We start from the raw sequence: 11,713 nt of genomic DNA on the forward strand, positions 1-11,713 counted from the left end.
ATCACTCAGAAATACTCACTAGTAACAACAGAAGTGTTAAGATAATAATAATAATAATAATGTATTTTATTTATATAGCGCTTTTCATATACTCAAAGACGCTTTACAGAGATTTAGAGAACATAGGGAAATTAATAAATAGATAAATAAGTAAATAAATAAACGAACAGAGAAAGGAGACAGAAGGTGAGGTGACCTTCAGTGGTTGAAGGCAGTACTGAACAGGTGAGACTTCAGCGATGTTTTGAATGTGGTGAGTGTGGAGGAGTCTCTAACGTTTTGGGGTAGTGAGTTCCATAGGGTGGGAGCAGCGATGGAGAAAGCCCTGTCCCCCCAGGATCTGAGTTCGGTCCGGATGTGGGGGGATAGGAGATTGGCAGCAGCAGAGCGGAGGGTGCAGGTGGGAGTGTGCCTGTGGAGGAGGTCGGTCAGGTAGGATGGGGCCAGGTTATGGAGGGCTTTGTAGGTTATGAGGAGGATTTTGTACTGGATTCTCTGGGGGATGGGGAGCCAGTGGAGTTTATAAAGGACGGGGGTGATATGGTCACGGATCGGGGTGTGGGTGAGTAGACGGGCAGCGGAGTTTTGAATGTATTGAAGTTTACTGATGATTTTTGAGGGTGCGCCATAGAGGAGGCTGTTGCAGTAGTCCAGACGGGAGGTGATGAAGGCGTGGATGAGGGTTTCTGCAGCTGTGGAGGAGAGGGATGGACGGAGACGGGCAATGTTTTTGAGGTGGAAGAAGGCTGTCTTTGTGATGTGTTTGATGTGTTTGTCGAAGGAGAGGGCTTGATCAAAGATGATTCCAAGATTCCGGATGTGAGGTGAGGTGGATACTGGGAGACCATCAATGTTGAGGATGAAGTTTTGGGTGGATTTGGTGAGCGTTTTTGGACCAATGATGATGATTTCAGATTTGTTGCAATTGAGTTTGAGGAAATTTGATTGAAGCCAAGATTTTATTTCAGTGATGCAGTTTGTCAGTGTAGAGTGTGTGGTGGGGGAGATTGACTTGGTGGAGATGAGGAGCTGGATATCATCGGCGAAGCAGTGGAAGTTGAGACCATGACGGCGGATTAATTGACCAAGGAGGAACAGGTAGAGGATGAAGAGGAGGGGGCCAAGGACTGAGCCTTGGGGGACACCTTGGGGGAGGGGAGCGGTGGGGGATTTACAGTTGTTAATGGAGATGAACTGGTGTCTGTCAGAGAGGTAAGATTTGAACCAGGATAGGGCTGTGCCGGTGATGTTAAGGGAGGTTTCAAGTCGGGTGAGGAGAATGGAGTGATTTATGGTGTCAAGGCGGCGCTGAGGTCAAGTAGGATGAGGATGTTGAGGTTGCCAGCGTCGGAGGAGAGGAGAATGTCGTTTGTGATTTTGAGGAGCGCAGTTTCAGTACAGTGGTTTGAGCGGAATCCAGATTGGAAAGTTTCATACAGGTTATTGGTAGAGAGGTGGTATTTGAGTTGGGAAGCTACAGCACGTTCCAAAACTTTGGACAGAAAGGGTAGGTTGGAGATTGGTCTGAAGTTGTTTGGGGTGTCAGGGTTTAGACCAGGTTTTTTCAGAATGGGGGTGACAGCAGCGATTTTGAGGGATGGCGGGACGATGCCAGTGGACAGGGAGGAGTTTATTGTTGCAGTGATAAGTGGAGAGAGAGCAGGAAGGCAGGCCTTGACAAAGCTGGAGGGGATGGGGTCCAGAGAGCAGGTGGCAGTTTTTATTCCTGTGAAGAGGTCAGAGAGGTCGGTGGTGGAGATTGGGGAGAATTGAGGCAGGGGCTGACAGGATAAGGGGGGGCAGGTGGTTTGAGGGGGAGCAGGTGCGTTGGTGGTTAAGGTGCTGTAGATGTTGTCTATTTTGCTTTGGAAGAATGAAAGGAAAGTGGTGCATTTGTCAACTGTGAATGATTGGGAGATGGTGTCCAGGGGGCTGAGGAGTTTGTTTATTGTAGAGAAGAGTGTTTTTGGGTTTCCGGAGCCAGAGTGAATTATTTGAGAGTAGTAGGTGGAGTGGGCACGGGAGAGGGCATCTTTGTAGTGCTGCATGTGGTCTTTGTAGGCTTGGGAGTGAATTGTGAGACCTGTTTTGTTGCGGAGTCTTTCAAGTTGGCGGGCATGAGTTTTCATCACGCGGAGTTCAGGGGTAAACCAGGGAGCAGAGTGGGTGAAGGAAACTGTTTTGGTTTTTATAGGTGCAAGCTGGTCGAGGCAGGAGGAGAGAGTGCGGTTGTAGTAGTCAGTGAGGTCAGAGGGGCTGTGGAGGTCAACGAAGGGAGAGGTGGACATTATTTCCGAGAGGGAGGATGAGAGCGAGGTAGGTGAAACAGAGTTCAGCTTACGGAAGTTGATTTTGCGTTTTTGTTTTGGAGCTGGGGTGGGAATGTTGACAGACATGGTGATGGCTAAGTGATCAGAGAGGGTGGGGTCGGAGCCAGAGAGGTGATGTAGATTTAGTCCAGTGGAGCAGACAAGGTCCAGAATGTGCCCACGGTTATGGGTGGGAAAATTGACGTGTTGAGTGAGGTTAAAGCAGTTGAGTATTTCAGTGAAGTCAGCGGTTATTGTGGAGTCAGTGGAGTCCATATGGATGTTGAAATCACCGAGGAGGAGGATTGAGGGGGAGAGAGAACAGAACTGGGTCAGAAAGTCAGAGAAGTCAGAAAGGAATGATGGGTGTGGTTTGGGAGGGCGGTAGACAACTGCCATGACTAATTTTGTGTGGCCAGAGAGTTTGAAAGCCAGGTGTTCAAATGAAGGAGCAGATGAGATGGAGATGAGGTTGATCTTGAAGTCCTGTCGGTGAATTACGGCAATCCCACCACCTTGGCCCTCCGAGCGTGGTTTATTGATGTAGGAGTATCCGTTGGGTGTAGTGAGGTTGAGTGGGAGGTAATCCAGAGGTTGTTGCCAGGTTTCAGTCAGACAGAGGAAGTCCAGTTTATTTTCCAGGATGAAGTCATTTAGAATGTGGCTTTTATTGTTGAGGGACCGGATGTTGAGCAGTGAGCTTCATGTTGCTTTGTGTGGTGTGGATGGACACGGGTGATTTAGCCAGGGCTTGTAGACAGGGGGCACGCTCGTGTGCGTTGTTGTGATGACGTAATGGACGAGTGGAAGTCCGATCAGCTGACCAGAGTGCAGGGATGGAGTGACCGGTCTGGGAGTAGACAAACTTGTGACCGGAGCCTCTGTGGATGTATTTGGGTCGCCGTGGAGTGGTTGTTGAGCTGGAGCAGCCTCACAGCGAAGTACTTCCGTGCCATGCCAGGCAGGAGCGAAGGAGCATAGAGCCCGGAGAGATCAAAACGTCACAGCAGGCACAACAGGCTGATCCAGAGCAAGGCCTATGAGGACCGAAGAAGCTGAGCAGCCTAAGGGTTAAATAGGGAGCTGAGGACGTGCAGGCAGAGGAGGTAGCCAGGCAGCCAGGCAGCTGTTAGCGTTAGCGGTAGCATTAGCGTTAGCGAGTTGATGACTGCAGCGTTAGCGAGTTGTTGATCACTGGCGTATAGTTTCCAGCCTTTTCCCTGCAGCCTTTCGTAAATGGAGGCACAATGTTTGCCACTGTCCAGTCTTCCAGCACCTCTCCTATATTTAATGATGTCTCATAAATTTCAGCCAGGGCTTCCACAATTTCCTCTCTGGCTTCCCACAGTGTTCTCAGGTATATCTGATCCGGTCCGGGACATTTGTCTACCTTGATACCCGTTAAGACCTTAAGCATCTATTTGACGGTCATACTGGCTGCTCTCAATTTACTTCCATTGACTGCCGTCCTCCTGTCTTTCGCCTCTGTAAAAACAGAGGAGAAATACTAATTGAGGACCTTAGCCATCTGTGTCTCCACACAGTATTGACCGCTTTGATTCCAGAGGGGTCCTACACTCTCCAGTTACCCTTTTTTGTCTTGTGTATTTATAAAATCTCTTCGGATTGTCCTTAATGCTATCTGCAAGAGCTATCTCCTGGCCCCTTTTTGCCATTCTGATATCCTTTTTAAATTTTCTTCTTAGTTCTTAAAACTCCTCCAGGGATGCACTAGATCCCAGCTGCCAAAACATTCCCATGCCTCCTTCTGAATCTTGACCAAAGCCTCAATTTCCCTCAAACACCAAGTTTCTTATGTTTGCCTGTCTTGCCCTTCACTCTAACAGGGACGTGCATGTCCTGATCTCTTGTCAGCACACTAAAAAACATCCCACTTTCCTGACGTTCCTTTTCCTGCAAACAATCTTCTCCGATCAACTTGAGCGAGTCCCTCTCTCAGACCCTCAAATATGGCTTCACCACAATTTAGGATTTTAATTCATGGTAAGGCCTCTCGGTTTAGAATTATCTCCCCTGGGGAAAAAAGACTGAGTGTTGTCCGTGTCCCTCATGTTCTTGTGCACCTCAATAAGGTCACTCCTCAGCCACCAATGCTTCAAAGAAAAAAGTCCCAACCTATCCAACCTCTCCCGATAACTCAGTCCTCAAGCCCAAGTAACATTCTGAGTTGCGTTGAGTTTAGTTTATCGGCATGTGTACCGAAGTACAGTGAAAAGCTTTTGTTATGTGTTAAATAATCAGCGGAAAGACAATGCATGATTACAATTGAGCCATCCACAGTGTACAGATACATGATAGAGGGAATAACGTGAATAACATTTAGTGCAAGATAAAGCCAGTAAGGTCCGATGATAAAGCCAGTAAGGTTTCCAATGAGGTAGATAGTAGTTCAGGACTATTCTCTTGTTGTGGTAGAATGGTTCACTTGCCTGATAACAGCTGGGAAGAAACTGTCCCTGAATCTGGAGGTGTGCGTTTTCACATTTCTATACCTTTTGTCTGATAGGAGAGGGGAGAAGAGGAAAAGGGTGCAACTCGTCCTTGATTTAAAAGAGGGTGGCCAGGGTGCGACTTGTCCTTGATTCAAGTTCATAAGTGATAGAGCAGAATGAAGCCATCCGGCCCATCAAGTTTACTCTGCCATTCAATCATGGCTGAACTATTTTTCCCTCTGAACTACATTTTTCTGCCTTCTCCCCATAAGCCCCGACACTCGTACTAATCAAGAATCCATCTATTTATCTCTGCCTTAAAAATATCCTGGTGAATCTCTACTGCATTAAACAAATATCAATTAATACTTGCCAACGGAACATTTTGTTTCTGCCCCAGTCCCTGCTTCGTCCACCCAGCAGACCCATGTCTCTCCCTTCAGTTTGTTCACACAACCATTATTGCTCCTGTCCCTTCTGGAATTGCTGCCAGCATCCTCGGTACTCCCATCCCCTGTGTCTGGTTGGTGCGTCAGAGACTTCAGACTGACATTAGGCTGATTTCCACATCAGTGCCGAGTCAGCTTTGCTCAAGGAGAGGAGCTCTACTGAACACCCCAGCCATGCTCCAAGTAAACTGCAAGAGTTCTGCCTTTGTGGTATTGTCCTTTATTGTCATTAAACACATTATTGTTCGACATCCTGTTGCAGTTTGTGGGCGATGCACTCTCGAAATTGACTGCTGTCTTTCCACATTCTAAAAAGTTTATCAATATGCAAAGGTTTTAACTTGCACTTTTTGAATGAAGTGTCTTAACTTGAAACGTTTAATCTATTTCTCTTTGCTCAATCTGCTGAGTGTTTCTTCCATCTGCCAATCTCCCACCCTTCACCTGCATCCATCTTTCACTTGCCAGGCTTTGTCCCGCCCCCACCCTCACCTCTTTTACAGCTTTCCAATCAGTCTGTAGGGGCCTCATCCAAATCGTCTTCTGTCCATTTATTCAACGGTGCTGCCTGGCCCACTGATTTGGCCAGTACTTTGTATTTTTGCTCTATATTCCAGCATCTGCAGTGTCTTGTGTCACCACCTTCTTTATTTCCTGGTCTACCTGTATCGCCACTTCATTGGAATTATATACCTGTACCCCTCAGTCTCTCTGTGTAAGTCCTGCCTGGCTTGTCTTACTAAAATGCAACACCTCGCATTTATCTGCATTAATATCTATCTGCTGTTGCTTGGCTCATTGACCCAGTTGATAATTCAAGATTCAAGATTCAAGATAGCTTTATTTGTCATCCAAATTGGACGAAATTCAGTCACCCACAGTCCAACAACAAAAGCACTAAATAGGCATTAAAATTACACAACCCCAAAAACACACAAAAAAAGAAACATCCATCAAAGAAACATCCATCACAGTGAGTCTCCTCCAGTCCTCTCCTCACTGTGATGGAAGGCCACAATGTATTTCCCTTCTCCTGCCGTCTTCTCCCGCAGTCAGGCTGTTGTGGTTGCAGGCCGCGCCGGATGGTCCGCAGCGGCCCGAGCCTAAGGCGAGTCGCAGCCGCTCCCGCAGCCTCCGAAGACGGCCGGCTCATAATGATCTTGTTATTAGATAACCACCTTCGCTTCCACTATTCCTCCAATTTTAATTTGATTTGCAGGAGAAAGTTACAAATATTATACCTCCGTCTCCATTTAGATCTCTTCCGACCCACCCCTGAAAGGATTGACTCTGTTCCTAGATTCCTCAATCAGCATGGCCAGCTTCTCTTTGCCCAATCAGCTCCCTTCAATACAGCTTGCACCTGTACAAGATTTATATTAAGTAATTTATATTAAATATACATTGATAACGGGCCAAACGTGAGCAAGTGGGACCAGTGTAGCTGGGACATGCTGGCCAGTGTGGGCAGGTTGGGCTGAAGTGCCGTTTCCATGATATATGACTCTATGAAAAGTGAATTGAATAGCTTGTGTGAAAGAGAATAAGTTGCAGGGCTGAAGGGGACTAATGAGGGAGGAATGGAAATGATGGGGTTCCTGCACCAGGAGCTGGCATCATCCAGATGGGCCCATTGGTCTCCCCCGATCCCTTTTTCAATATGTGTAAAGCAGTGAAAACAAGATAGAGGAATCATTTGTGTGTTCATTTGGTTGACCTTTATACTGGCAAGAGGGTATGACTTGTAATGCTTGGTTCTTCCACGCAGAGTGGATGTGCAGCCAGAGAGGGTGGTAGAATCAGAACCAATCATGGGAATTATGATTTGTTTACACAAGTATGTGAACAGGCAAGACACAGAAGGATATGGACCTATTGGAGGCGTTTGCGATTGGTCCAGATGGCCAAAAGACGAATTTCGGAGAGGGGGCAGAGGGCTGAAAGGACAACTTTTGTGAGGGCCAGTATGATCGCGATGGGCCGATTGGCAACTTACTGTTATATATTAAGTAACTGGAAGATAATAAGGCATGTTAGATTGATAGTATCAGCCCCCATTGTGGGACAGGGAATGGAATACAGGGAAAAGAAACTCCCACATTCTGCAGGAAGGGAAGAGAGATTTTGTAAACGGAAAAAAGGGTTTCCTGGCACTGGACCTATATTGGATGGTGCGATGGTGTAGACCCCAGTCGCTAATCTTTCCCTCAGTCGGGGGCTGACTCTCTGCTTGTTGTTTCAGTTATGACAACGTGAAGATTCCTGAGAGTGCAGTTCCATTCCATCGCTGCTCTGCGTGGAGTCCCGGCTGGTTACATGGTAGGTGGACGAGAATGTACAACTGGTGCACTCTGTTACTTTAGCAAAGGTCAGAGTGATCCAGATTTCTACAGCTCTACAGATAAAATAGAATAATAAAAAATACAATGTATTAATAACTACAACTCCAGGTAACTGTAATAGAGCAAATACCAAAGTCTGTAGTGCAACCAAAGACACAATCGATAGAAGATCGTGGTTGCTGAGGTTAGTGTTGTGCAGTGTTCAAGAGCCTGATAGTTGCTGGGAAGAAGCTGTTCTTGAACCTGGAGGTCGCATTTTTCAGGCTCCTGCACCTTCTTCCTGATGATAGTCGTGAGATGAGAGCGTGGCCAGGGTGTGGCCTCATCAACACACTGCACAGTTGCAACAAGACCGCTGCTTTAAGTTAATCAAATTAACTTTTTGCAAAACCTGACTTTGTTTGTTTTAATATTCTGATTTTATTTGAATAGGATTTGTATAATTTCAATGTTTGTGTCTGTAAATATGTGTGAAAGTTGAAGACTTTGCGATGTTTAATGGCCAATCAGCCTGAGGCTAGGCAGATCAGGGGTGGGTCTGTGTGTCCATTCGAGAGCCCAGTGACCCACAGGGTCTCGTGGAGCAGGTGCTGCTGTGGGGAGTGTGGGTGGGGAGGGTGAGGGCAGCAGCTCACCACTGACTGAGACTGAGACTGACTGGGTTGTGATCGCTGTGTTACACTGGCTCCAGATTCACATTCCCTGCTGCACTGAGGGACCGGGTACATTTTACAATGTTTATAAACCTCATTGCAGGTCTCCATCCCAGTGTGGGAGACGGGGAGGTGACCAGGACAGTCTGTTTCACCTGGATTCAAGACAACCGCAATGAACACACCTGCCGCAAGCATCAGGAGATCACAATCAAAAACTGTGATGGTTATTTTGTGTATCTTCTGAAGCCGACACCCGGACATTACAGTGTGTATTGTGCAGGTATATTGCTCTCCATGTTGATAAAGTGTGGGTGGGGGTGGGGCTTGTGAGGAGTGGGGGGGAGGGAGTAAACTCTGGGATGTCCCGAGTCATCAGCCCACACACAGGGCTGAATGTTGCTGTCCGTGGTCAGTGCTTCCCTCACTCAGATCTCCCTCTCCCACAGTCTGATCAAGCTGTTGTGTCTGGACCTCGCCTTCCTGGAGTGACCTGTGACCTCCAGCCTGTGAATGACCTGTACCCCCACTCCCTGTCCCCTTCCCCATGACCGACGTGTGACCTGTCCACAGTCGGGGTCACATACTCCCAACTAGAATACCTGGACCAATACCCTGTCTACTCCCACCCCCGGTACCGTTACTCACCCCCCACCTGGTGAACTGACCCTGTCTGCCATGGTCACCCCTCCCCTGCCCCACATTGAATGGTGCATCCCACACACTCACGCTCTAGCTGAGGGTGACCACCGAAGCTGGGCAGGATGTCTCAGGCAGAGAACCTGGCTCTAGACAACCTGCCCCTACCGCCTGACCACGGAGCACCAATCTGAGCCCCCTACCCTTGCACCCTGATTTGTCACAGCCCCTCGGGCTGACGGCTCCTTTCATTGTTCCATTGAGAGTAATAATTCCCCCAGGACAGGGTGGACCCACACCCCCCTCCCGACTATCACACCCCCCTAACCCCCTTTCCTTCCCACTCCTGCCTTGTGTCCCACCCCATCCCATCCTGCGCTGAGCACCCACATCCCCAACACCCCCTGCCAAACCCCACCCACCATACCCGGAGAAATTCCAACCCCTCCCAGCCGACCCACTGCCTCTCCACACATTCCACCCCCCTCTCCCCCACCAATGTCCCACCCCCCCCCCCCCCCTCACAGCCACCACGATGGAACGGGGAGAAGCAGGAATGACTGGGGTGGGAAACTTGAACTCGGAGCACAGAACCTGTAGCATTGGCCCACAGAATAAGCCAACCTATTTACACCAATCCTATTCTGATCCAAAATTATTATCACCACATTCCCATCCACTGCCCCCAAACTCTAGTACTAATCTAGACACTTGGGGCATTGCATGGTGGCCACACAACATCCTGGTGTTTGGCGCATGAGAGACAAACCAAATATCTGGGGGATGCAAATAGTGACCAGATCATGCAGCCTCCACTTAGAGAGCACCAGAAGCTGCGATAAGATCGGAGATGTGGAGCTGAGGCAGCAGCCTCACTGGCTGGGTCACTGTGTGGAGGCAGCAGCCTCACTGGCTGGGCCACTGTGTGGAGACAGCAGCCTCACTGGCTGGGCCACTGTGTGGAGGCAGCGGCCTCACTGGCTGGGCCACTGTGTGGGGGCAGCAGCCTCACTGGCTGGGCCACTGTGTGGAGGCAGCAGCCTCATGGCTGGGTCACTGTATGGAGGCAGCAGTCTCACCGGCTAGGTCACTGTGTGGAGGCAGCAGCCTCACTGGCTGGGTCACTGTGTGGGGGCAGCAGCCTCACTGGCTGGGTCACTGTGTGGGGGCAGCAGCCTCATGGCTGAGCCACTGTGTGGGGGCAGCAGCCTCACCGGCTGGGCCACTGTTTTGCTGGGAGGAGGCACAGACCTGGCTATCGGGCAGCAGACTTCCTTCACTGAAGGACGTCAGGCTTCAGAAGTGGTTCATTCCCCTGAGGGGAAGGGAGAAAAGGGAGGGGTTAGAAGTGGATTGTAAGGGAGGAGTGTTAGTAAAAGGAGAGAGTGGAGGAGAGACAGAGGGGTGCAGGGGAGAGATGGGTGGCGATGTTCGGGCCTGAACATGATGACAGCACATAATAGACATAATGTGCTGGAGTAACTCAGCAGGTCAAGCAGCGTTTCTGGAGAACATGGATTTCTGACGTTTCGGGTCAGGACCTTTCTTCAAAAGGATCCCAGTCCAAAGTGTCACACTTCCATGATCACCAGAGATGCTACCTAACCTGCTGAGTTACTCCAGCACTTTGTGCTTTGTTTGTGATCCAACATCTGCAGTTCCTTGTATCTTGGACAACACATTATTGATCAACTGTTTGTGGAAACATAGTTCTTCAGTAATTGGTTGCTGGACTTCCCACATTACAACAGCAGCCAAACCCCTCATGCAGTTCACTAACATGCTCCAGTGCAGCCAGAGAGTTTCACTGGTGCTATATAAATGCAAGATTTACTGTATCAGACCAATATATCTGCAACATCAAGTTAATAGATGGGGACAGCAATGGGGCAACGTTTTGAAATGTGGCGTATGTGAGGCTTTTATTCAGGGTGGTCGATCTGCTGCTTGAAGAATAAAACTGAAGATTTTCTGCTCCAAGATCGGTGGAGGTGCAGCTGGGTGTATCAGAGGCTGGGTGAAGGCAAGTGGACATTATACTAACACTACCCATCATCTTGTGTCCCACCCACAGACTCTGTAGGCAGTGACCCGTGTGTAATCCACCCCGTCCTGGATCAGCCCTGGAGGAGCACAGATTGTTCCAACACTCAGTGCACAAAAGGCCAATGGAAGTCTGATAAAAACCTTGCTGAAGGATGGTACAGATTCAACAGGTAACGTGAGGAAATAATTCAATCAAACCCAGTCAGTGAGGGAGGAGGAGGGGTGAGGACATGATGGAAGATCAGGTTGTCAGTTATCACAGAGGAGCAGTGATTAAAGACTGGGATGTGGAGCTCTCAAATTCTGTACCTTGAGAGACGGGGAGGATAGGGGTCGGGATCCAATGGGAGATTATCTGGCAGTGGGGAATATTGAAATAGGACAGGATGCGGACAGATTGGCCTCAGTTCTTGGTCTCTCACACTGAATAGACAATAGGTGCAGGAGGAGGCCATTCGGCCCTTCGAGCCAGCACCGCCATTCAATGTGATCATGGCTGATCATTCTCAATCAGTACCCCGTTCCTGCCTTCTCCCGGTACCCCCTGACTCCGCTATCCTTAAGAGCTCTATCTCGCTCTCTCTTGAATGCATTCAGAGAATTGGCCTCCACTGCCTTCTGAGGCAGAGAATTCCACAGATTCACAACTCTCTGACTGAAAATGTTTTTCCTCATCTCAGTTCTATATGGCCTACCCCTTATTCTTAAACTGTGGCCCCTTGTTCTGGACTCCCCCAACATTGGTAGGGTCAGGTCCTGGATCAGCCCTGGAGGAGCACGGGTTGTACCAGCACTGAGTGCACCAGTGGGCAGTGGAAGAAT

Source organism: Rhinoraja longicauda, unplaced genomic scaffold (assembly GCF_053455715.1).
Source record: "Rhinoraja longicauda isolate Sanriku21f unplaced genomic scaffold, sRhiLon1.1 Scf000430, whole genome shotgun sequence".
NCBI lineage: Eukaryota > Metazoa > Chordata > Chondrichthyes > Rajiformes > Arhynchobatidae > Rhinoraja > Rhinoraja longicauda.